This window comes from Rhipicephalus microplus, chromosome 1 (assembly GCF_043290135.1).
Source record: "Rhipicephalus microplus isolate Deutch F79 chromosome 1, USDA_Rmic, whole genome shotgun sequence".
NCBI classification, from domain to species: Eukaryota; Metazoa; Arthropoda; class Arachnida; order Ixodida; family Ixodidae; genus Rhipicephalus; species Rhipicephalus microplus.
Window position 1 is genome coordinate 93,445,578 of NC_134700.1, and position 23,530 is coordinate 93,469,107.

The 23,530-nt window shown below is 43.7% G+C and overlaps 1 protein-coding gene across 3 annotated transcripts in view; it reads left to right on the forward strand.

Annotated features, from left to right (window-relative positions):
- The first annotated feature begins 5,087 nt into the window (after positions 1-5,087).
- LOC119178493 (calcitonin gene-related peptide type 1 receptor) overlaps positions 5,088-23,530 on the forward strand; it is a 210,027-nt gene continuing 191,584 nt past the window's right edge. For all 3 annotated transcript variants that reach the window (XM_075885003.1, XM_075885011.1, XM_075885014.1), the window contains exon 1: positions 5,088-5,561. The gene's annotated coding sequence lies outside the window, so the exon portion shown is untranslated. The remainder of the gene's footprint in view (positions 5,562-23,530) is intronic.

Genomic DNA, 23,530 nt, shown 5'->3' on the forward strand with positions numbered 1-23,530 from the left:
AAGTTCTTGGAGTAACTGGTGCTTGGTGCCCTCATAGTAGTGTATGAGCCGCTTAATTGTATTTCTTTGGTTAGTTTTGGTGTGGGTGTCGTCAATCAGGGCTCGAAGAATGCGCCAAGTCTTCTTTGTGCTCAATGTCCCTTGAAGTTTGTCGCAGAAGGACCGCCAGTTCTGGCTCGCAAGGTTTTCGGCGTACTCCTGTGCCTGTCTAGTGAGTACGGCGATGCGGCGCTTCAGCTTGCGGTTGAGCTTTTGCCGTTTCCATCGTTTAATAAGCAATCTTCGAGCTTCCCATAGGTGAAGGAGATGATTATTGACTGCCGGATTGTCCTCGTTCAAGTGGATCGTTTTGGTATGTCCGTCAGCAACACTTACAATATTGTTTAACCAGGCTTCAATGTCTTCGATAGTCGAATCATCATCAAGCTCATTCCTGTAGGCGGTCCAGTCCGTGAGCCGAGCTTTTCCTGTCTTGAGCGAGCGGTGAGCCTGTTCGACCTCTATTTGAATTATGTGATGGTCACTCCCTAGAGCGTCTGGTAGCCTTGTCCACGTTGCGTTGTGCACGTCTCTAGTGAACGTGAGATCAGGATTAGTGTCCCTCGAGACGCTGTTGCCAACTCGGGTTGGATGGAGCAAGTCATTCCACAGCGTCAGACCGTGTTGCTGCGCAGCGTCGTGAACACGCACCCCCTTCTTGGTGGTGCTGTGATAGCCCCAGGCCGCGTGTGGAGCATTGAAGTCCCCAACCATGACGAGTCGTTTGCAGTTAACCATTTGACGGAGCTCGTGGACGAAGTGGTCGTATTGGTGTAACTGCTCCCGCGGAGGACTGCAAATGTTGGCCAGGTATAAGCTTTGTTGAGTCTTCCGAGTGGGGATTATCTCTACGATGGTGTGTTCGATGTCAATGTCTTCAATTTCATGAGCCTGTGCGGTTAGAGTCTTCTTGACCGGAATTGCGGTGCGGGGTGTGCATGTGAGAGTGCTGTAGCCAGGGAGCTTGATTTTTTCTGTGTGGGTTTCCTGCAACGCGATCCTATCTGGATTATTTGTTTTAACATATTCTTGCAAGTTTGCAGAACGAGGTCTGTAGGATCTGCAATTCCAGTGCCAAATTCGAAGAGTGGGGAGTCAAAAAGTAGAGGTATTATTTTATTTCCATCCTTCTTCTGCGCGCTTGTTTTTCACTCTGGCAAAATGGAGACTAGAATTCACATTTTTCACGCCTCAATGCATCTGCAACAGCCCCTTGACTTCCAGAAAACGGAAGTAACATTTATTTTTCCATTGCACCCTCCCCCACAACTACGCTTGGCTTTATATGGCACAAAATAAAGAGAAACCCATCACCTTCCTATTGGCTGGCTTTGTATTTTTTTTACAATAGTAAATGCAGCAAGACACAACCTAAACTTTCGCGACGACATATATTCTACTCAAGAGTCGTAGGAGATTCCGGCATCCCATTAACAGGCAAATAGCAGTTATGAAGGAAAGGACAGAAGTTTGTAGGGCGTGACAGATTAAACACAGTGTTATAAAGTAAAATTGCTTTTCTTATCATTTCTTATAACAATATAACAATCTAATTGGTTAACTGAGATTCAAAAACGTACAATAAAAGAAAGCCGTCTGCCATGGTGAAGCAGTGGTTATGAGACTCGGCAGCTGGCCCGGACGTCGCAGATTCAATCCCGGCAGCGGCAGTCACATTACAATGAAGGTGACATGACAGAGTTCCGTGTATTGAGCCACGCCAGTGCTCGTTAAAAAACACCAGATGGGCGAAATATCCGAAGTCCTTCACTAAGGCGTCCCCACTGTCATATTGCGGTATCAGGACATAAAACATCCCAGAAAATTTATATCAAAACAATGCCCTCAAATGGAACACATTCATGAAGTTTTCATTCCATATGCCTATTTTAACTACCAATTACCCATATTTTAATGGTACAGTTTAGCTGTAGTCGTTACGTTACATTGGTACATCAGGCTTCTTCCTATTACACTGAATTCGAATACATTCAAAATAAACCAAAGATATTCAACGTTCACAGATATCCAACGGCAATGTGGTAGATAATATACCGCAATTTCAACCAACCTAAAACGGTATGAATCACTTGCCAGTACACGCAATTACCGTCTAACTTTATTGCCTGGTAATAAAAACTGTGTTTCAGTTACTGAATATTGTTGGTTCTAATCTAATTTTAAAAAATACGATAAAACTCTCATACATACTTTAAACCAATGAAACCGAAAACCCAAGAAAATTGCGCAGAACATGTAAAAGCATTATTTGATTCAATCGTTATCCTCTTGCTTTTACTGAAGCGTGCAATGACATAGTGTCGGACATAAATTTCACCTAAAATATGAAGCATTAAATAAACTTTACGCTTAAGTCTTGCGTTTTTTTTTTTTGCTGAAGCCACAAAAGTTGTAGCCAACAAAAACCATTGCGATGTGTACCAACACGGTTTTTTTTTCCTGGAAGGGGTAAATGGTTTATCAAAGCGTTCTCCAACGTATTCACACATGTTGCAGTCAATTTTAGTGCTGCCTTTGAAAAGTTTTCATAATATGGGGATAACATATACTTTAATTTTGACATTACAGGTACGCACGACAACCTGATTGTGCATTTGGGTACACCTCGCGAAATTTTGCATCGTGATCTGCAATCCGTAAGCCCGCATTTTATTGCCGTGGTGTCCCAATACACCTGAAGCCTGAAGTTCGCGAACCACTGGCTGAAAAAAAATTCTGAAATTATTCTCTAATAATTGTAAGCTGAAACGTTTAGTAGTTCGAAACGTTTTTTTAATTTAGCGGAATAAGTGGAAATTCGGTCACATTCTGAATTTTCCACAATTGTCTAGATTTAGAAAATCACCGTGAACAACAGGGCATTATATGAAGCCTACCAGGAATACACGATTTTCTTCCAGTTGCCGAAAGGAAAGAAAACGTAAGTTATATATGTATGACTCATTCTTCCGAATACGCCGCCCACTTAAACAACATAACACACGTTGCTTAAAGAGCTTTTTGAAGCAGAGAAGTACCTTTTGATTATATTCTAGCGCCTATACAAGTTTACGTAATCGGATTGTGTCATTACATGGTCCCAGGTGAACTGCTTTCATTTCCTGATATTGTACAATTCCCATCATTTTCTATCTGTAGGCAAAATAGGTGAACCTTGAACGTGTTTCACGTACGACTCCTGGATAGACTTTGAACTAGTCGTTATCACTCATCGTACAAACCCCATGTACTTGACCCTTTTTAATGAAGCCTGTATATCACGCTATTTCGTCATGAAATTGCAGTCATGGCCATATGATATGTTTTATATATGCGTGTAAACGACATTGAAGCGAGAGATATCCGTAAAAAAATATCGCCGAAGTTTATCTTGTCTAAGGTAGCGTTTTCGATCGGGGGAGTCTGTGAGTAATAAAAGCGCATATGAGAAGCCAGCATTAATACTAAGTTAGCGTCTTGTGTAATCGAAACGGAAGAATAGTTGGCAATCTTTCGCAATTAATTGATAAATTAAGTGCTGAAAACCTAAGCGCCAAGACGTCTTTTGATAATAAATTTAGACAAACAAAGAACTTGAAAGATTAGCAAATAACTACACTAGTTGAAAGAAGCACTTACAACTAAAAAACGTTTCGCGAGTGATCGTCAGAAAAAGAAGCGCATGTTGATTCTGCGTATGGGCAATTTGTCAAATACAATGCAAAAAATGAGAGTGCATGATAAAAATGGGTATTATTCGGCAACTGACTGTATCATCAACAGAAGCATCAGCATTATCGGCCTAATAACAGCAGGAAAGGATTCTCTCATGTTCCACTAATGCAACGTATCCCGTGTTTGCTGCTGTGACGTTATTCCTGCAATCTTATTAATCTCCTGTACCAACGTATGTTATCTTCGAGTTTCTTAAAGTTACACTATCATTTTTTTTCATTGACAACGGCGTCACTCTCAATATGGGCCCTCTTTGTAAGCCTACCCTTGTCTGTACATTTGTAAGTACTTGTAAGATGCAGCTCTTATATACGTTCAACTTGAAGGAAAGTGTAGTTCGTAAATACAGATGTAAAAAAAGAATAATGTTCGCTGTAAACATTCTAACAAAAAACCGATTTTACGAGAGAAGAGCTTCACGAAAACATTGTCAAACAGTATCAGTGTTTGACGTCACTCTCGGTAATCGTATCTGTAATTGTTGACACAATCTGTGACAGCACTCTTGAAAATTTAGGAAACTCTGACTATCATAGACGCGCAGCAAAAAAAAGGGAAATCATATAATAATGGACCACCGCACTTTATTGGAAAAACTTCTGAAATTATAGACAACAATATTACAAGATAGCTGCATTTTGTGAGTGCACATTTCTCACAGTGTTTCAATAAAATTTTGACTCGCAGCGACAACGGTTATCTTGTAAGATATCGTCTAAATACCATGTTCGCGCAATTCGCAAAAAGCGTTTCTGCCTCCGTAGAGACCTCCGTCTTTTGCGACTAAGAGAACAGGAATCTCGGGAAACGAAGATTGGTTTATTGGCTTTGGGGACTCCCGCGGAGAATGTTCGTTTTTTCTGCGAATTTAAGAGGTGCCACGGACATTCACGACCGTTGTTATAGGAAAACATCACATTGTTTTTTCGGCGCCGGCTGGCCTTGGCTAAAGAATGCCACAATGAGAAACTTTTTGGAAAAGCACAATGCGAAATTTACTGGCCAATCGCTTTGCTTGAATGGGCGCCAAATGACGTATTCTAATAGCTGATGCTATGTGAGTGGAGAGTGGGCGTGTCGCGAGACTAAGTTACGTAAAACACGCTGCAGAGCGCTACAAGTTTATCCGCCTCGAAGCGTTTCGTTTCGTCCCCTGCACAATAGTTCATGCTGCCTGGCTGCAGTGAATGTCCGCAATTCCCGCCACCTACGCTTGCCGCCAGTGGCCGCGACCCGGGGGCGCTGCCGTACTGGTTTTAAGGGGGCGGCGCTTGCAACCCGCGCTGATCGTCGTTCCGGTGGCCGCGCGGAACGGTTGGTTTACTCAGTTCTCGGCCGGCAAGATGTCAATACCGCTGCTCGCCTGCTCCCTCTCGAATCCGGTGACTTTACAAACTACCCGGGGTGCAAAAAGCGACTTGAACACGTTTATTTAATTAGATCGAAGCTGCTTAGAGTGCAGCAATGCTAGCTAAAGTGTAGATTGGCGTGTCACGTCGTCACTTATTTTCCCTCAAATGTTTGTTTAAAAATATTTAACCCCTGTAAAAGAGCAATTGGCTAGCTGACAAGACAGCAGCTAATATCATTAGCACTCGGATTTCGGTCTTGTGGTTTCTATGAGAAGACAAAAAGAAAGAACCTCATGTTTTTGGTAAGACTTCAAAGACACTCTGGTACTTGAGCGAACTACGTAAGAACTTCAATCACCGGGGTGAAGAAAGCAAGTCGTCAACGTCGTGTTACGGTGGCTGACAACGAAATACTCAGCGTTTCGAAATACTCAGGTAAGTTTCCTTTTAACAAATTTGTTCTTTTATCGCCAGCAGCGACACTGACTTATAGTTACTTGCTTTGTCAACTTAAGATTACTTGCATGATTGCCGTTCTCCTTTGATCAATTTTCCGGGTACATTCACAGTGCTTCGCTTCATGAATCTAAACGAAGTTGACTAAACGAGTTTACTAAACGAAGTTTCAACTATTTCTTTCATTAGGGGAAAATATACTTTTTTTACGGACATGTTCTTGTATCGGGACAGTTTTAACGCCGATTACACTTTTTGAATTTATACCTTTCGAAACAAAATGGGCCAAGGAGAACTGAGAAAACATTGTACAAAACATGAGTAAAATATAAGCAATACTGAGTTTAATGGTGATCTGACAGTACTTGGCGGCCACGCATTTTACGTCATTGTCCGCACTTACAGAATTAGCGTGCTACAAATTGTTTTTAGCAGCCTCCTAGATTATATTGGTTTACAATATGAAACGTACCCTTGCCCGAATTTCCACATTCTTTTCAGAAAAAATTATGACTTTTTACTATCGTCCTCCATAAATTACAAAATGGAATTGCAGCAAAAATGTAATTTAATGCGTCAAAAGAATTACGTTTATTTGGGATGTGTTTCATAACTTTAGAAAATCGACAGATGGTTTAATTCCAGTCTTTTATTCGCATTTTTAAACTTCCTCGATGTCAAACGAAATATTAATCCTCAATGTGCAGAAAACCTTCCGGAAATTATCGTGGTGAAGTACTCGAGTATGTTCTCTATTTATTTACATAACACTTATGCCCAGTGCTTCTTCTAAAACCTTTTTGGGTATAATATATAGCATATAAATAAACGGTCCTTCACTCTTTAAAGCGTAGCTTCTTTTCCAGATATAGGCTATATTATTAAATTTATGGTCAAACAAAATAGATGTGACTTACGGCACGCCATACTCGAAGTGTCGGATTGGAACATAGAATTTGACATGAGCCTCATTAAACTTAAGCACAGTACAAATATACAAATGAATATTTTCACGCTCAATCGCTTGCGTATCGTATTGTTTACAGTTTAATGTGGCAATCCGGCTAAAGTGGCAACATTTCGTCCGGTCATGCACTGCTTCAAGGCCCACGTACTGTGTGATGTCAGTGAACTTTATAGAACACCAGATGGTAGAAACTTTCGGAGCCCTCCACTAGGTTCTCTCATATTCATATGATTATGGGACGCACTACACTGAATAATGCCTGAGCACGAATAATGCCATGTAGCGCCGCCTGATGTACTGTTGCTTGACCGTAGATAATGTCTCTTAAGTGCTGTCTAATATTTGTTATGGTTGGCTTAGGGGCTGTTACCTGATTTGAGTTGCTGATGCTCCGGATAAGACACTTTTAGAGCGAGAAAAAATGCTCAATTGTGCAAGACAACAAAAAAGCATCGGACAAAATGAAAGACGTTTCATGTCTACATCACTAGTATATTTTAGGTTATTTTTTGTCTTGCACAAGAAAATTCTGTATTGAACGTTCACACTAGCCCGCCTTTCACCTCTGAATACAGTTACCGCTTGGCATAAAGGACTGTACCCTAAATAATACCAGCAATCTTCTTATGTGGCTTCGTGGATAAATAGCTAATGCCGAGCACAAACTACAGAGCGTGCTAGATCACTCAGTAAATCCTCAATGGCTCCATAACTAAACCGAGTGGAGGAAATAGCAGAAATATTGATAAAGCCTTTATGGTTAACAAGGAGATTTTCTTTGGGGAGAAAGCGAATCGGTTTATTACTTGGTCATCACTCCATTACGCGCAAGCGAAAACCCGGTGAAGTAAAGCAGAAGTGGTAAGATGAGTGGAATGAAAATTTGCTCGAAAGGCGTCTTGGTAATCGCGTACGCCTACGCAACATTGCTTCAACAACTAAAAGCTCTGGGCAGTGACACTAAATCAAACCTATGTCGCAAGAGGAAGAAGTTCTTGTGAGGATTGATTGCGCAACGACAGATCTCTCCCACTCAATTATGAAATCGCCATCACCGTCGGTGAGCCCTATTTGTTGATCCGGTTTCTGGGTATATTAGTTTCATTTGGTGACCGTGGGAGCAGGCAGCCACTTTGAGGTTTAGCCAGCAAGCGACTTTCCCTTGACACAGGGACGTGGATAAATTACTAACTTGCTCCCGATTAGCCAGAGCTGCCTTCTTTGCATGCAGTTGGAATCACAAAGTGAACTCTGCATACTTGCTGCTGCTCCCTCTGCGGGCTCATTACGAAGGGCGCGTACCTCACACACGTGGGTGGTGATCGAGTCTGGGCAAAGCAGAAGTGATTGTGTAGTTAGCATAAACCTGGAGGGTTTAGATGGGTGAAACACTCTCCAACACCCTCCCTTACGCTGAGCTTCCACCCCTACCACCGCTTTAGAAACTAAACAGAAAACAAACAAAACACATAATTCAATCCTGTCTTTGGGCCCCTATAATCCTCAGAGTAACACTGTGCCCGTCGCTTGTTTCGCAAACAATGTTATACAACCTTCATATATTTCCTGCTGTGTCTTTGATATTTTACCGCCATTCGTATTGATCGTTTATGAGGGTTGTCGCGTGAAGCGAAAAATACCAAAGCTAAAATCAGCCACAAGAGCAACAGGTAGGAAGCAAGCCTGAAGTGGGGCGTGCAATCACTCCGCAGTGCAATTTGGAAACGAGTTCTCGGTGCGGGTGACATCTTTTTTGAAGTGCAAAATCCAAAAGCGTGATTTTATTTGACTTGCCGAGACCATCAAAAATAAAACAATAAAACAGAGAACATAGCGAAATGCTGCGGAAGAAAGTATATATCTGAACCACCTCAATTTTTTAGGCTCATGCATGCCACTAAAGCTTAATATGATAGCAACTGATAACAGCAGATATTTACTGCTATGCAAACGTGTTTGCATTTCATGCACTGCAGTGCTTACTACCATGTTGTATTTACGGCGCAAATATATGATATACTGGGATGAAATGAAATTGTACCATTCTTTTTAAACTTTAGCCTTTATTAACTTGAGGTAGCGATGGAGCAAGCGAACACTAGATTTCTTATTTCTGAATTTGGTCCATTCATTGAAAAGCTGACAAAAAAGTTTTTGCAGCGCTTACTTTTTTTGTACTTCGTCAGTCATGATTTTGAGAAATTAGATGAACAGGCTTTAATTAACGCACTTTATACTTTCTTAGCCTAATATAGGAATGCTTTATTATTTTTCTAAGGCAAACCCATAAACAACTTTTCTTTTAACAATGGCCAGTCTAGTTTGACTTGGTCGTAAGGTGGTATAATGAGAACGCTCTTAACGAGGCTCGGGTTTACATGGGATTTGCTGGAAACCTATTTTCGGGTGACTTGATTGTTATTTGAGTAAGAAGGTAACAGTGCGAACACCCATTGTTAAGATGGAACAGTTTTCGTTAATAAATCAGTTGCATGTCAGCAACTGTATGCCCGTGTCTTCTCTCATGTGGGTGTGTATTCACACCGTACTCCCCCGCTTTGCACGACAATTGTATCTCATAAATATTTAGTTTTATTGCATTTACTTTTTCGAGTTTGTCGGGTGTTATGACAAGTGACTAGTGCCCCTTTTTCAGGGGATAACGCTATCAGCGCCTTTCTGAACTACTTTTAAGACGATACTTTTTCTTGGGGTACTTCGATGCAAAAATTTGGTCTGTCTGTCTGTCTATATTTTTGTCTGTCTGTCTGTACGTTTGTCTGTTTGTGCGCCTTGACAATACCCCAAATGGCACCAAACATATACCCCAAACAGCCAACCGCATCCGAGCGCCCACCAATTTTCAGCTTTCATACTTATGCGATTGTCATACAAAAAGCAATTATTGCGCAAATATGAGGCACCATAGCAACACGTCCATACTATGTATGTGTGTATTTATACTAAGAAGGCATACATCAGTAATTCTAAGAACTATAGCGTTTATCACGTACATTGACAATGCAACGCCATGCTCAAAAAGGCAAGTGTTTCCCACGCTTTGCTAAGACGAGACGGTGGTGGCATCTGCCCGTCGCTTCGCGTTCTACACCTTACCGACTCCAAGACGGTCGCGCATGCCATCCTTTGTTTTTGAACTTAACTGTTAGATAGCGCTCGTGTCTCACGTGCCTCGATGTGCTCGTTCGCCTTCGCTGCACGGTTCAGACTCTCTGATGCAGCGCCTCTAGAATACAATTCACCGATTTTTTTGCACAGAGCACCAAAGAAACATTTTGTTCTCTCGCTCCATACGCAAGACTATCGTCATTGGACGACATTTGCACTGAAACATGCAGATATGGGGTCAACTTTTTCCACAAAAATTTTTTAGGAAAATAATTTATCGGGTTTTACAAGCCATAACCACGACATTAGTCTGAGACACACAGCAGCGGAGGGCTGCAGAAATTCACATGACCTTGGGTTCTCCAACATGTCCTTAAAGATAAGTACCTAGGCGTCTAGCTTTCTGATGTTGTCGAAATCGGAATACCGTGGGCGCGACTGAATTCACTACCTTCGGGCCAACGGTGCAGCACCGCAGCGGCTAATGAGAGATCTATTACATTTAGACTAAACCCCAGGCGCATTCACACAGGACAATTTTCACTTTTTGTTCATTGTGTTTCGAATCATAAATAAAGACTGAGAGAGAGAGTGTGTGCAACTTTCCTGACTACCGGCAGATTGCTGGGCCGTGCTCACGCCTTGGCTAAAGGAGAGCATGCCTTTCCCGGCATCTTGCTCGCCATGATGGATCACCCAGAGGGGCTTGCCTTGCAGCTGAGAAATGCAGTTATTCAGTGCGTTTGCGTGGTCAGTTAGGACAAAAAGCACTGCCATATTGCTGCAAGATAAATTCCTCGGGAACGGCTCTCCGGTTAATTTTAGGTTAACTCAGCTAATATTAGGATATTTTAACACGACTGCGTTAAAGAGCTGCTTTCGCAGAAATCCCGCCGTCGGCGTCATTGGTTGTAGGTGTAAGCTCTTCATCGTGGCCGTGATAAAATAATCGCGAAAGATCCACATAAAATTATTAATAAAAATTCCCAGGGCCAATTGAGGATCAAATCCAGGCTATTCGCGAGGTATTGTGTGGTGTTCTACCACACAGCCACGTGTGTGCGTTGAAATATGGTGAAAAGAACTTGCTCTGCTCGGAAATGCAGTGAATATAACTTTCTTGGTTTTTCTTGGTGAACAGGCTTCACAATACACATTGTAATGGCACACTCAATTGCATGGCACAATCGTACATTGCCATTGGGCGTCCGAGCAAGTGATTATCGTCACGATTCCGTGCTTTAAACCAGCCCCCAAATACACCATGCATGCACATTGGGGCGCGTATTTCCTTAAAACTACGTAGGGAGTGTTTACCAAGTTCGAAAACATTTCACGTGCTTAATTTCTCGTTGTTCAAATCGCGTGCTACCCATTATACAGAACGCAGCCACATACCAAAGTTTTTCTGACACAAGTCCCAATTGTACTTGTCCACAATTTAAACTCGTCGAGTAACAATATACAAAAATAAGGACTCACTAAGTGTTTGAATTGCGCACTACAGCGACACGATATGGCTATTGCGTAAACTATTGAACGCTGAGCTTAAGGGTTCACCTATTTTTTTTTTTGGGGGGGGGGGGGAGCACGAGTTAACAAGTCTGTATGATCACCGCCCACAACGTCACTGCTCACCGTGTCCATCATTAAAGAAGACATGCTCTGAATATCGCATCCGGCTTTCTCATCTCCATCGTCCCTCCAGCTGCCATCAGGCAAGTCAACACTGCCGCATTCTGGCTTAAACGCATCTTGAGCCATCTCAGTTCGCAAACACGAGAAAGATTCAGCACAAAAATATAAAAGAAGCGCGACACTGTGCGTTTAGCCGGCTCACTATATATAGCAAAGACAAGCATCTATCCAAGTTTTCATTAAGCCAGTGCAATATTTTCACCCTTTTGTGATTCGCGCATGCGTTTTCAGAAGCATAGAAAAGGGATTATGCGTGAATCACAATTCTGCACTCTCAGTAATGGGTGCAGTGTGACTTCCTGATGGCACTGCCTTTTGCATTAAAAAAGAATTGATAGTAGCATGTCACAGCTGTGCTTTCCTCACTGATATAACAAATTCGAGGGGGGGGGGTGACATGATTTTCACGACTTTCGGCATTTCTATAGCTATAGCCAGATTAGTGCACGATAAAACATAAATCTTAATTTTAGACACATACGAAAAACCAAACGAATAGATAAGATATGTCTCTCTTATGCATGACTTAGGCTATTTGTTACTATGCACAGAATTATCTTGAAGTGCACAATAAAACAAAAAAATTATCTTACTCTACCACGCTATCTACTCTAAGGTTGCTTCAAAACGAAAGAGAAGTATACTAAGCTGTAGTTTGAATATTGTGGCTCCTTACCCAATTCTTCACTAACTTGTCTTTCTCTTAATTTAGCCGAGAGAGCCCTGCAAAGTTTTGATTCATAGGACATCCAACAAGGAACGCACTAAGATTGAAAAGATAAAGGAAGGTAGCCACATAGCCAATGCTGAAGTCTTTTAAGTTTTTACCTCGTGTGTAACTATCATACAAACAAAAGTGAAATATTTTCGATAACATGAAATCGTGACATGTGTCATTCATTGAAGTCACACAAATAAAAGATAAATGAGAGATGCAAAGCTTCATGCTCCTATTATGTGTTATGCATGTAAGTATCATCAGTTGGGAATGAGATAAGACTGAAGAATTCAATTAAAAAGATGGCTTCTTTGGGCCAGGAATGACAAGTTTTAATTGTTTAAAACCAAGCAGTCTATACGAAAATGACACTAAAAATTTTTGTATGTTATCAGCACGACAGTAAGAGCGCCACCCTAACAGCTGTTTCAGAATACAGATATTTTGAATTATGCATAAATAACGACCTCCAGGAACGAGCACATTGGCATAATTACCGGTAACCTTCTGCGTAAACTTGTTTTCCTGTAACTATCCTTAAATAACTTTACTCCATTTGTGTGCATGCTAGCATACAAAACACTCATTCGCCCAATGTTGACCTATACTGTTATATAAGAACCATTCACTAAACGGCAATATTAGTCGACTAGAAAAAGTGCAAAAGAAAGGCATACGTTTTCCTTCCAACTCATAAGTTAGAATCACTGTATCCTAGCTATTGACGAAAAGTGGGCAACAATTTATTGCGAATAGTAACTGCATTTGCCATCTAAAGCTTTTATTTCAATTCAGAAATATGCATATCAATGTTAACACCACAGTCAACCTTAAGTACATGTGCCCTTCTGGTTACACCACTCGCAAGTGACACAGGAATGTGATAAATGTTGTGATATCACAGAATAACTGCTGCAACTATTCTTTCTTCCGCACAACAAAGAATAACTTGAATAAGCTAAATAATATTGTAGTACACGACACACTGTCAATGTTCGAAAGTAGCCTCACCTAAACCATCACTTTTTATCGCATTGTATTATTTGCTTTATTCTAAGTATTGTCTTAGCCTGTAAAATGAGTCATGTGTATTGTGTTATTATGCATTAGCTTACTCTGAAAATTGAAATATTGGTTTTTGAACCTTAGTCTTGTATAGTAAGCATTGCACCAATTTATTTACATTACATTTTTGTTTGAATGCAAGTACCTGTTCTCAAACATTTTTCGCAGCCTGCGATGATCTTTTAGCAGAAAGAGCTAAGTATTTAGAAATTGATAAAATGAAAATAGTATCCAATTTCCCCACTTATCAACCTATTAAGAACATTAAGTGAATGACGTTACGAAGAAACTTAGGAAAGAAACATAACATTGACAAACGAAGTTGTCCGAGACAGCGTGTTGTCTTAAATAGAAAGCTGGCTGTCCCATCATTCTTCTCTCTTCCACGTACGATGCGCTAAGCTAATATGGGGTAAGTGTGTAAAAGGAAATAAATTTCTAGCAGTGCTCGTCTATAATACAGCCCACCACGCTCCTATAGTACCAGTGTAATAACCAATGGCTTTTGCACGCGGATTCACAGAAGTAGAACATGTATGAACCAGATGAATTTCCTTTACATGAGGTGCAAAAGAAATGTAATGGAGCACTTGCTGTCAAGGCTGCGCTGAAATTTTTTTCTTGAAATAAATATATTCTTTAGCACAAAATATAAACGTGACATAGGAGAATAAACACATAAGGAAAATTGGCGGCTTTCCGCGAATCTGACGTCTTGGTGGTCGCGATACGCACCGTCTGTGTGGGGATCCCCGACAGTAACGTACGAAAGAAAGAGGATGGCAATAAGCTGCACCGATGTGGCCCGAGAACAATATTCTCGTGGAGTCTGCAAACTACAACAAAACCGTATGATGCTTAGACAATTATCGGAAGGAGATTCTGCATGCATTTTATATGAGTGGCAGCATCGAGAGAGAAGGAGGAAGCCCATGTCGTCTTCTACTGCGCTCAAAGATGCAGGCACCTCGGAAACGTCAGCACTCTAAAAGACGAACTCTGTATCCAACTAAAACCTTGGTGTACGAGCCCTCGCAAGCGTTCTCTGCATCTGGCTTGCAGTCTGTGCGGGTTTGTGCTAACCTACTTCAGTAGGCATATGCTAAAAAATTGTGTAGAGGCTAACCAAAGTAAGAGAAGCATTTTTGAAACTCCGCTCCACGCTAACTTTTTTTCAGCCCCGAGTTTTTTCGGTTTGCCTCGCGTGCGTGCCAGACTGATTTATAACGAGGCTGCCATTTAGGCATCGTCTTTCTGTGCTGTTCGGTTTTGTTGCGATAGCAATTATATAAACACTGTCGGCTGGATTTTGCAGCTGGCGTCGGCGTCGACGTGGGCATTGCCATCATTCACCGTTTATGCATACGCATATATATAGAGATGAAAACGCAAGAAAGAAAAATAATTCCAAAAGGAACTTTGGCGTGCGGAATCGAACCTCTGACCTCTCAATTGTGAGTGGGAGGCGTTAGCCACTGAGCCGCGAAGGAGCACCTCTTTGAACGTTCAAACGACAAGCTATTTATATATTCCACCTACCACTGGAAATGGGCACCTCGGGAGAACTACTAGGGTATTTTCAACATTGCCCGTGAGATGGCGCAATGAGCGCGCGCCAGCAGATTATCACGACGCGGCCGCGCGCGCACTTATCTCCCACTGGTTCTTTGCCCTGTGGAGAGGAGGCGCTCTCGTGCGAGCTCGGTTATCTTGCGGTAGCAACAATCGTAAACCTTGGCCTTTCACTGGAACGATTCTGTTGTAGTCACCGAGAGCACATTGGTCCCTGCACTCGTTTCACACTCGCCGTTTTTGAAAAGGATGCGATTTTCAGACACAGAAAATAACCACTGAGATGCTTATTCGCATTAATCTGTATCTGTGAGTACGTTTTGTGCGTCATTTGTGCATGAGAAACGCGGGGCACGTTTCGATCTGCTTGCTATTCTTCGCATAACCTTCCAATTTGTTGATATCGCGTTCATTGCTTCGCCTTTGAAGCAAAGCTGTGACTTTTTTGGTGCTTCTGGGAAGCGAGATTGCCGACCAGATAAAACAGAGAAGCAATAACAAGTATTTTGTGAACGTGAGCTGAAGGTTTACTGGCTATAATTTCTTAAAAGAATACTAGACGCATTGGCATAACGAAAACACTAAGTTCTTGTGTCTTGAAGTTTAATGAAGTACCATGAAAACCTCAAGGATAATTTATTATCAAACCCACGTCCGAAATTAGCGCTGGCATAAAGTTATATAGTGAGCGTTGCATATGCTTCGTGATCGTTCATTACCAGATTCACAGCAAATTGTCTCGGCTTGAAGTAGACCCCAGCACACTTTTGTGGAATTTTTTTCAATGAAGAACACTTTCAAGCTGACGCTATAAATGGATGACTGCTAAGGAAAACTTGTTTCGGAAAAAAGTGATGCTCTATTTCTTGGAAACCTACAAACCAGCAAGAAATTCACTCATGCCGTTATCACCAGCGCAAAAAGGTGGAAAGGATAAGGGAGAAGAAGCTGTACACTTGGTGGCCTGGGCAATGCATGTGCCCAGCTGACCACATCGTATGTTTTTCGCCCGATGATTGTGACCCGCACCCATCAGCCGTAATTCGGTGAACTCATTCACTAATGACCTCACTCGTACTCAGATTCAGATCGAGGCGTGAGTCTGAGTGAGTCCAAGTGAGTAATATTTTTGGGAGCTAGAGTCTGAGTGAGTTCGGTTCAAGAAAATTTTTGCGAGTGCGGGTCCGAGTGACTACAGCTCGGAAAAGTTTATATGAGCCTGAATCCGAGTGAACATTAAACTCAAAATATATTTCATGCGTGAGTCTGGGTGAGCTTCACAATTTTGGTCGACCAATGCCGTCGGCAGCCTTTATACGCCTAAAAGCGGGGGGCGATACTATCAATTTGTACTCTATACTGATCATGACGGTGACGGCAAGAATGTTCCTTGATTCTCCACATGATAGCATCAAAACCGAATGATGCGGGGATCTTCACAAGGAAAATATCAGCGTCCACACTTGCCGCATGATAGCATTACTGCCGACATCCATGAGTCAAGCGACGTATGCATAGGAACGGTATGCACGGGAACACCACCTTTTCCTGAACGACCTTTATTTTTTCGAATTGCTCTTTTCCTTCCCCCCTGCGGGAGGGGAGAGGTGAGTAAACGGTGGGGGAAGGTCATGCTGTATTCATGCCGTTGGTGGCACGCGGACCGGAGCGCAAGGGCAATTATCTACTAGCCGCGACAATTTCGGCAGGCCGACATAATACTTGGGACACTCCGATGTCAAACACTGCTGGATCGTCGCTACCCCACAGTCACTCACGCCAGAGAAGGTGGAAAGGCCCCCAACGAATCATGCTATATCATATGCACCGCACGAGTACTCTTTTGTCTGGGCTTCCAGGAAACCAACTCGCTGAGGATATTTTTAGCTCCACCATACTGATGATCTGCGCTATAAATTGCGTTAAGGTTTAGCGCCTTTGGCTCTACATTCGTTAGCCGTATTAGTGGCAACGATAGGACTAATGACATAGCACGTAAAATATGTGAGGCACAGGACAAAGGAAGGATCAAAGAGGAACAGTCACTTCCAACGAAATTTTATTTTGAAGAGCACAGACATAAATGCTCATAAAATGTGAAAAAACAGTCTGTTTTTTTCGCCTTTCGTGAGCATGCATACATACGCTTTTCGAAATAAACTTTTGTTGGAAGTAAGCGTCCCCTTTGTTCCTTTCCTTGTCTTGTGCCTTACATATTTTACGTGCTATGTCGTAAGCTATGTCTCACCAACATGCCCAACTTCATATTCTAGGCTTTGATAAGACTCGCCTTTCTGCTGCCGCTATCACCGCCATATTTCGGAGATATAATACGTGTCACTTGTCTATGGTTGCGCGATCTCCCACAATCTGGTCGTACACGTTTTATTGATGAATGTGTCACCTTTAATAATGAGTAACACCATGCGAAAATGAAAAACTACAGCGGTTCATATTTTCCAAGTACTCTGGAATTTTTTGAAATATGGTTTTTGTGGTTGATTGGCAGAATGCAAAATAAAAGTATAAGTTACAGTATCACCACATTTGCCCTCGCTTAAGAGGAGGAAGCCTGCAACCTCCTCATTAAAAAAATTGCCTTCATGTCATTACTTGACAATGTAAGAATCAGTCCTTGTTAATTAGTTGTTTCGATGTCACTTTAGCTCTAAATTTTTTTTAGTCATTATGGAGTACTAGGGCTTAGGATGCGTCACTCCTGATCCGAAGGTTGGGGAAGCAAAGCTCATTCGTGGAGGGATCACTTCCATGGTGGCGAAAAGAAAGAGGCCTGTGTGATTAGATTAAAGTTTGTATTAATGAACTCTAAGCGTAGGAAATTATTGGGCCCTTTCGCTACGTGTCTCATGGTTTAAGAAAAAGAGAAACCCAAAAAATATTCTAATGTATTTTCCTCTCTGCGTAGGACGACAGCGCGGAGACGCAGGCCTGTAGTATTACCTTTAATGAAGAAATGAATAAAAAAAATCAACTTCCGTAAGAAATACATGGTGTATTTTTCAGAGAATAGAAAATTTATTAAAAAATTTTGTAGAAGTCAAGCTTCTGTCATTTTTGCCCGCGAACTTACACCAAGGCTGAAATTCTTTGCTCTAGCTGCAATAACACTGTAGCGAATAATCAAGAAGAACTTCAGGAATTAGCTTTTAAATATTGATATCTTGGTGTTCGTTCATACCACAAAGTTGAAGTGCCAGCCAGATTAGGACATACTCAATTATTTTAGAAATGACAAACGTTGCTCCTATTTTGAAATAAGTATTACAACCTTCAAAGGCACAGCGAAATTCGCGCCACTTTGTGTGCAGCAAACAATCCCTATCCGTTACGTAGGACGGAACTCCACGTGAAAAGTGTCGAAATTGTAATAGATGCACGCCACAGCGGTATCTAATCAGCAAAATTGAAAATACTGTCTAATACGTGTGTACAAGATTTATTTCTTAGATGCGATAAGTTGTACTTACCTGTTTCTTTCTTGAAGTACAAACGGTCGAGAAAAACTTCATCGCCAGTCCGCAAGAAGGCGCGCTGCAGTGACTGCTCGAAGAGTATACGGCGCAGAGAGCTCTTTCTTTATGAACAGGTTCAAATAGGCAGATAATGCTCAAATATGACTCGCTAAGACATGGCGATCTGCGAGTACTGCTCCCAGACCAACGCCACTGGCATCTGTGTGCACTTCAGTGTGGGCACTTGGGTCGTAATGGCGTAGAATCGGTGGGGACGCAAGTAGGCGGCGCAGTGTAAGGAAAGCTTCGTCACATGCCGGGGTCCAGTTAGAAAGATTAGCTGGACCGTTCAGTAGTTGTGTAAGTGGGGCTATTATTGTTGCAAAGTTGTGGACGAAACAATGAAAATACGAGCACAAGCCGATGAAGCTCCTAACTTCTTTGATTGAAGTCGGCTTCGGAAAGTCTGCTACGGCTCGAAGTTTGTCTGGGTCGGGGCTAATTCCATCCTTTGTCACAACGTGACCACGTATCGTAAGTTAGCGAGCCCCAAAGCGGCACTTCTTCAGGTTAAGCGGGAGCTTTGCCTTGGTAAGACACTGAAGAATGGTGCGCAGACGGTCGACGTGGGTAGGGAAATCAGGAGAAAATACAATAACATCATCAAGGTAACATAAGCATATCTGCCATTTAAGGCCGCGTAAAATGCTGTCCATCACTCGCTCAAACGTTGCAGGTGCATTGCACAGACCGAATGGCATAACCATGAATTCGTATAGGCCATCCGGCGTAACGAATGCTGTTTTGAGACGGTCACACTCTGCCATCGGAACCTGCCAGTAACCTGAACGTAAGTCCAGCGAAGAAAAGAATTCTGCACCCTGTAGGCAATCGATAGCGTCGTCGATGCGGGGAAGAGGGTATACATCTTTCCGGGTAATTTTGTTCAGTCGCCGGTAGTCGACACAAAATCTAATCGAACCGTCTTTTTTCTTCACTAGCACCACAGGTGAAAACCAGGGGCTAGAAGATGGTTTGATGACGCCGCGCTGAAGCGTATCATCCACCTGTTCTGCAATTACACTTCGTTCCTTGGGTGATACGTGGTAGGGGCGTTGCCGCAAAGGAGGGTGCGTTCCAGTGTAGATTGTGTGAGCGACGGTGTTAGTTTGACTCAGTGCCTTTTGAGGAAGGCCAAATGAATCTCGGAATTTATGGAGAAGGGTCATTAGCTGGTCCCGTTGATCTGGAAGAAGCTTGCTGTCGATGGAAAGATTGAAGATATCCGAGGAGTAGTCATCCCGCATGAAAAGAGGAGTAACGGCGTTCAGTTGAAGTTGCTGGCCAGGGTCGTGGAACTCAATAGGCACAATAACGTTGTCATCGACAGAATGAACATAGCCCAGTGTTTTGTGAGCTCTTAAGGTGAGAGGGCATGAGCTAGGATTCCAAACGATAATTCCGGAAGTATCCTGGTGAGGTGGCAGAACGGCGTATGGCAGAGAAGTACCATGGCGGCGACTGAAAACGTCTGATCGCGAGAACACAACGGTAGAGCCGGATAATTCAGTGCGATTGACGAGGACAACGATGGCACTAAGAGGAGGAACATCAACGTCGGAAGCAACAAGAAGCTTGCCCAGGTGAGTGCACTTATTGTTGGTAGATGGCGCATCTGAAAACACAGATAATTCCACCTGCGCGCGAGCGCAGTCAATTACGGCGTGGTGGCATGACAAAAAATCCCATCCAAGTATCACGTCGTGGGCACAAGTGGTCAACACGAGAAACTCGATGTGGTACAGGACGTCCTGAATGTTTACTCTCACCGTACATGCTCCGACTGGTCAAAGTGGTTGCGCACTCGCGGTATTCAGCAAAACGTCGGAAGGCGGCGTCGTTACTTTTCGTATCAAACGGCAGAGTTTCTGACTCATCACAGATACGGCGGCACCCGTATCAACAAGCGCAAGAGTTCGTAGACCTTCAACAAACACTTCCAGAACGTTTGTGGGGGACGGGCGAGGACTTGTACAACGCGCCGATTTCGCACCTCGTGCCTCCGAAGCTGCGGCAGTCAGTTTTCCGTCTCTACAGGGTTCGGTCGGCGACGCAGAGGGGACGGAGAACGGTAGCGGCGTGGTGAGAATGAGCGACGGGGACCGAATGATCGGTAGTCGGTAGCAGGGCGGTGGTCTAGTTCGGTTGGTGACGGGTCGCGTTCCACTGATTGTCGGTCGCATTGACGTGGCAGTTCTCGTTGCGCGTTGTACGGGGCCGGTAAAGAGTAGTCAGGGTACCTCGGAGGTGCAGCCGGACCCGTTGCGAAGCGCCGGCGACAGAAGCGCGCCACGTGACCTGGATATCCGCATGCGTAACAGATCGGGCGATTGTCAACTGTGCGCCAAGGGTTTCCGTTATAGCGCTGTTGTGTTGCTGGAAATGGCGTCGTTGATACTCGTACAGGCTGGGGAGTCGGCCCAAGCGGAGGTCGTGGTGTAGTAGCAGCAACAGCAGCATAAGTCAATGGCGCGGTGACGGGTGCTGTCTGAGAGACGGACGGCAATGCCTCAGAGACCTGCGCCTGTATTACCTGCCTGATGGCGGGCGCGAGATGCTCAGAAGAAGGTTCCGTTGCCGGTAGATACGACTGGCACGAAATTTCTCGGGCCACCTCCTCGCACACATATCGTTTGATTTCGGACATTATTGTGCTGTGGTCTCCACCCAGGCTCAATTCCGCGAGTTTCATCGGTAGCCGCTGGACGCCGTGTCATGACTCGTTGTTTGCGCAACTCCTCGAAGCTCTGGCAAAGAGCGGCGAGTTCGGACACGGTACGTGGGCCCTTGGCCAGCAGCATCTGGAAGGCGTCGTCGTCTATCCCCTTCAAAATATGTTTGATCTTGTCTGCCTCAATCATTGAAGGGTCAAGGCGCTAGCGCAAGTCGAGAACATCCTCGATGTAGCTTGTGAAGCCTTCTCCTTGAAGCTGTGCGCGTCCCCGTAGGCGCTGTTCGGCACGGACCTTGCGTACCTCGGGGCGACCGAACACATCGGTAGTGCGTAGCTTAAAGGCACCCCAAGTGGCAAATTCCGACTGGTGGTTGTTAAACCAGATACTAGCCACCTCTTTCAGGTAGAAGGGTACATATTGCAGCTTCGAAGGGTCGTCCCACTTGTTGCTTGCGCCTACCTTTCCAAATGTCGACAGCCAATCTTCTACGTCTTGCTCATCAGTACCGTCGAAAAAAGGTGGATCGCGCACGCGTAGCGCAGTGGGAACGATGACCATCGGAGGCTGGGTCGTACATTGCTGGATGGTTTCTTCAGCCATGTCTGGGATGGCAGGTAGTTTCCTGTTGCGGAGTTCCAGGTTGAGTTACCCCGCACCTCCACCACTCTGGAACGGGGTTTATTGGCGCAAGTAGTACTTGTACAGCAGGTCTATTGTTGCGGGAACCGGGCGGCAGGAACCGACGCAGGAAACACAACGCTCGGGGCAGCAGCTCGCACTCGGCTCCTTTTGCTAAAGGCATGACCCACTGCGGCACATATTCTTCTTCCTCTCTACACTATTAATAATATTATGTTGCTACTATGTAGAGTTTTACGTTCCAAAACCACTTGATTATTACAAGGGTTGCTGTATAGCTGAGGCCTCCGAAAGTTTTGATCATCTAATCTGTTGTTCTTTAACGTTCAATGACATCTCACTGTACACGAGCAACCAACATTTCACCTTTACCGAAACGAGACAGTCGTAGCCGGGACGAAACCCACGACTATACGTGTCAGTAGGTAACTGCCGTATCCACTGATTCACCGTGGCGAACAATACAAGAGCAACCAATTGGTATCGCTCTCATTTTTCATATACACCGTACACATCTGACGAGCCATGTCGAGTAAAAACGAGGCTCAGTGACTAAATAAATATATTTGAATAAAGTTCTGGTGCAAGTTGTCAACACAGCCTGTGGTGATGATTCTTTTCAAGTGTAAATTGTGGTGGTGACGCTTCTCTGACAGCTCCGAAGCACATTCGGAAGGAAAGGTGGAAACGTAGGCTTGTTAATCTCTGGTGTTGAATAGGACACAATTGCTAGCATAAAAGAGGCAAGATCCAGATGAACCATGGTCCTGTCTTCATTATTCTCGACCTTCTTCTTTGGGCAGTAATCACTCCCCATTATATTTTACTTTGACAGGAGCAAATGAGCATGGAATTTTTTTTAAAGGTTCCTCGTTTCGCTGGGGTGTGTTTCGTCGTTGCGCCGGTGTATACACTAGTGCTCATTGCTCCCGATAGAGGTGAGCCTGTGTTCTTCTTTACAAAAGCGCTCACCAGATGGCGGTGGTGGTGGTAGAAGCATTTTATAACAGAAAATGTACCAGAGAGTTGCGGCATGTTGCATGATTGAGTGGCAGAACCCTTGTTCCAACTACTACTTTTTTCTCCTCAGCAGACTACCCACTACTAGCTTCTGTCCCAAGTTTGTCATGCCAGAAGAAGAAGAAAAGTATGCCACAGATAGCCCCCCCCCCCCCTGCAGACAAGTGGCCGTCGGCACTTGAAGGATAAAAATGATCAGACGGAGCTTGTCAGAATGGGTGCCGGCTTGATCCTTTCAATGCTGACTACGTCTTCATGTTCATTACGCAGGATTGTAAAATGATGTTCAAAACGCTTGATTACTGGGAAGGAGCGTCATAGCGAGGCTGAAGAGCACGGCGAGACGCATCGACACGAACAAAAACGTGTGAAGATGTCTGTAGGTTTGCCGGTAGAAAAACGTCGTTCTTAATGTGAGCTGAAGTTGGTGATGGGCGCAAGTTTTTCATGAAGATATGCAGAAAGAAGATATACAAAAGAAGATGGATCCGAAACACTGTGCGTAGTAACGGGGCTGACGAGGTCACCAGGCAAACGGAGTGTGCAGCCATAAACCATCGCGGCTACAGAGCAGGCAAGTTCTGGCTGAAGTGTTGAACGCAGGCCGAGAAGCACGATGGAAAGGAGTGATACCCAATCTTCGGCGTGAGGCTGCGAGGCGAGTGCTGCTTTTAGATGACGGTGGAGTCTCTCCACTAAGCCATTTGATGCTGGATGATACGCAGTTGTGCGATTACGCGCACAACCATGTAGAGATGTGAGAGGTGAAAAGCACTCACTCAAACTGTCTGCCTCGATCAGTAGTCACCATTGAGGGTACACCGAAACGGCCAATCCAGGTAGCAAGAAAGGTACGAGCAACTGTTTCTGCCGTGATGTCAGGCATTGGAGCTGCTTCAGGCCACCTAGTGTACCTGTCAATACACGTAAGC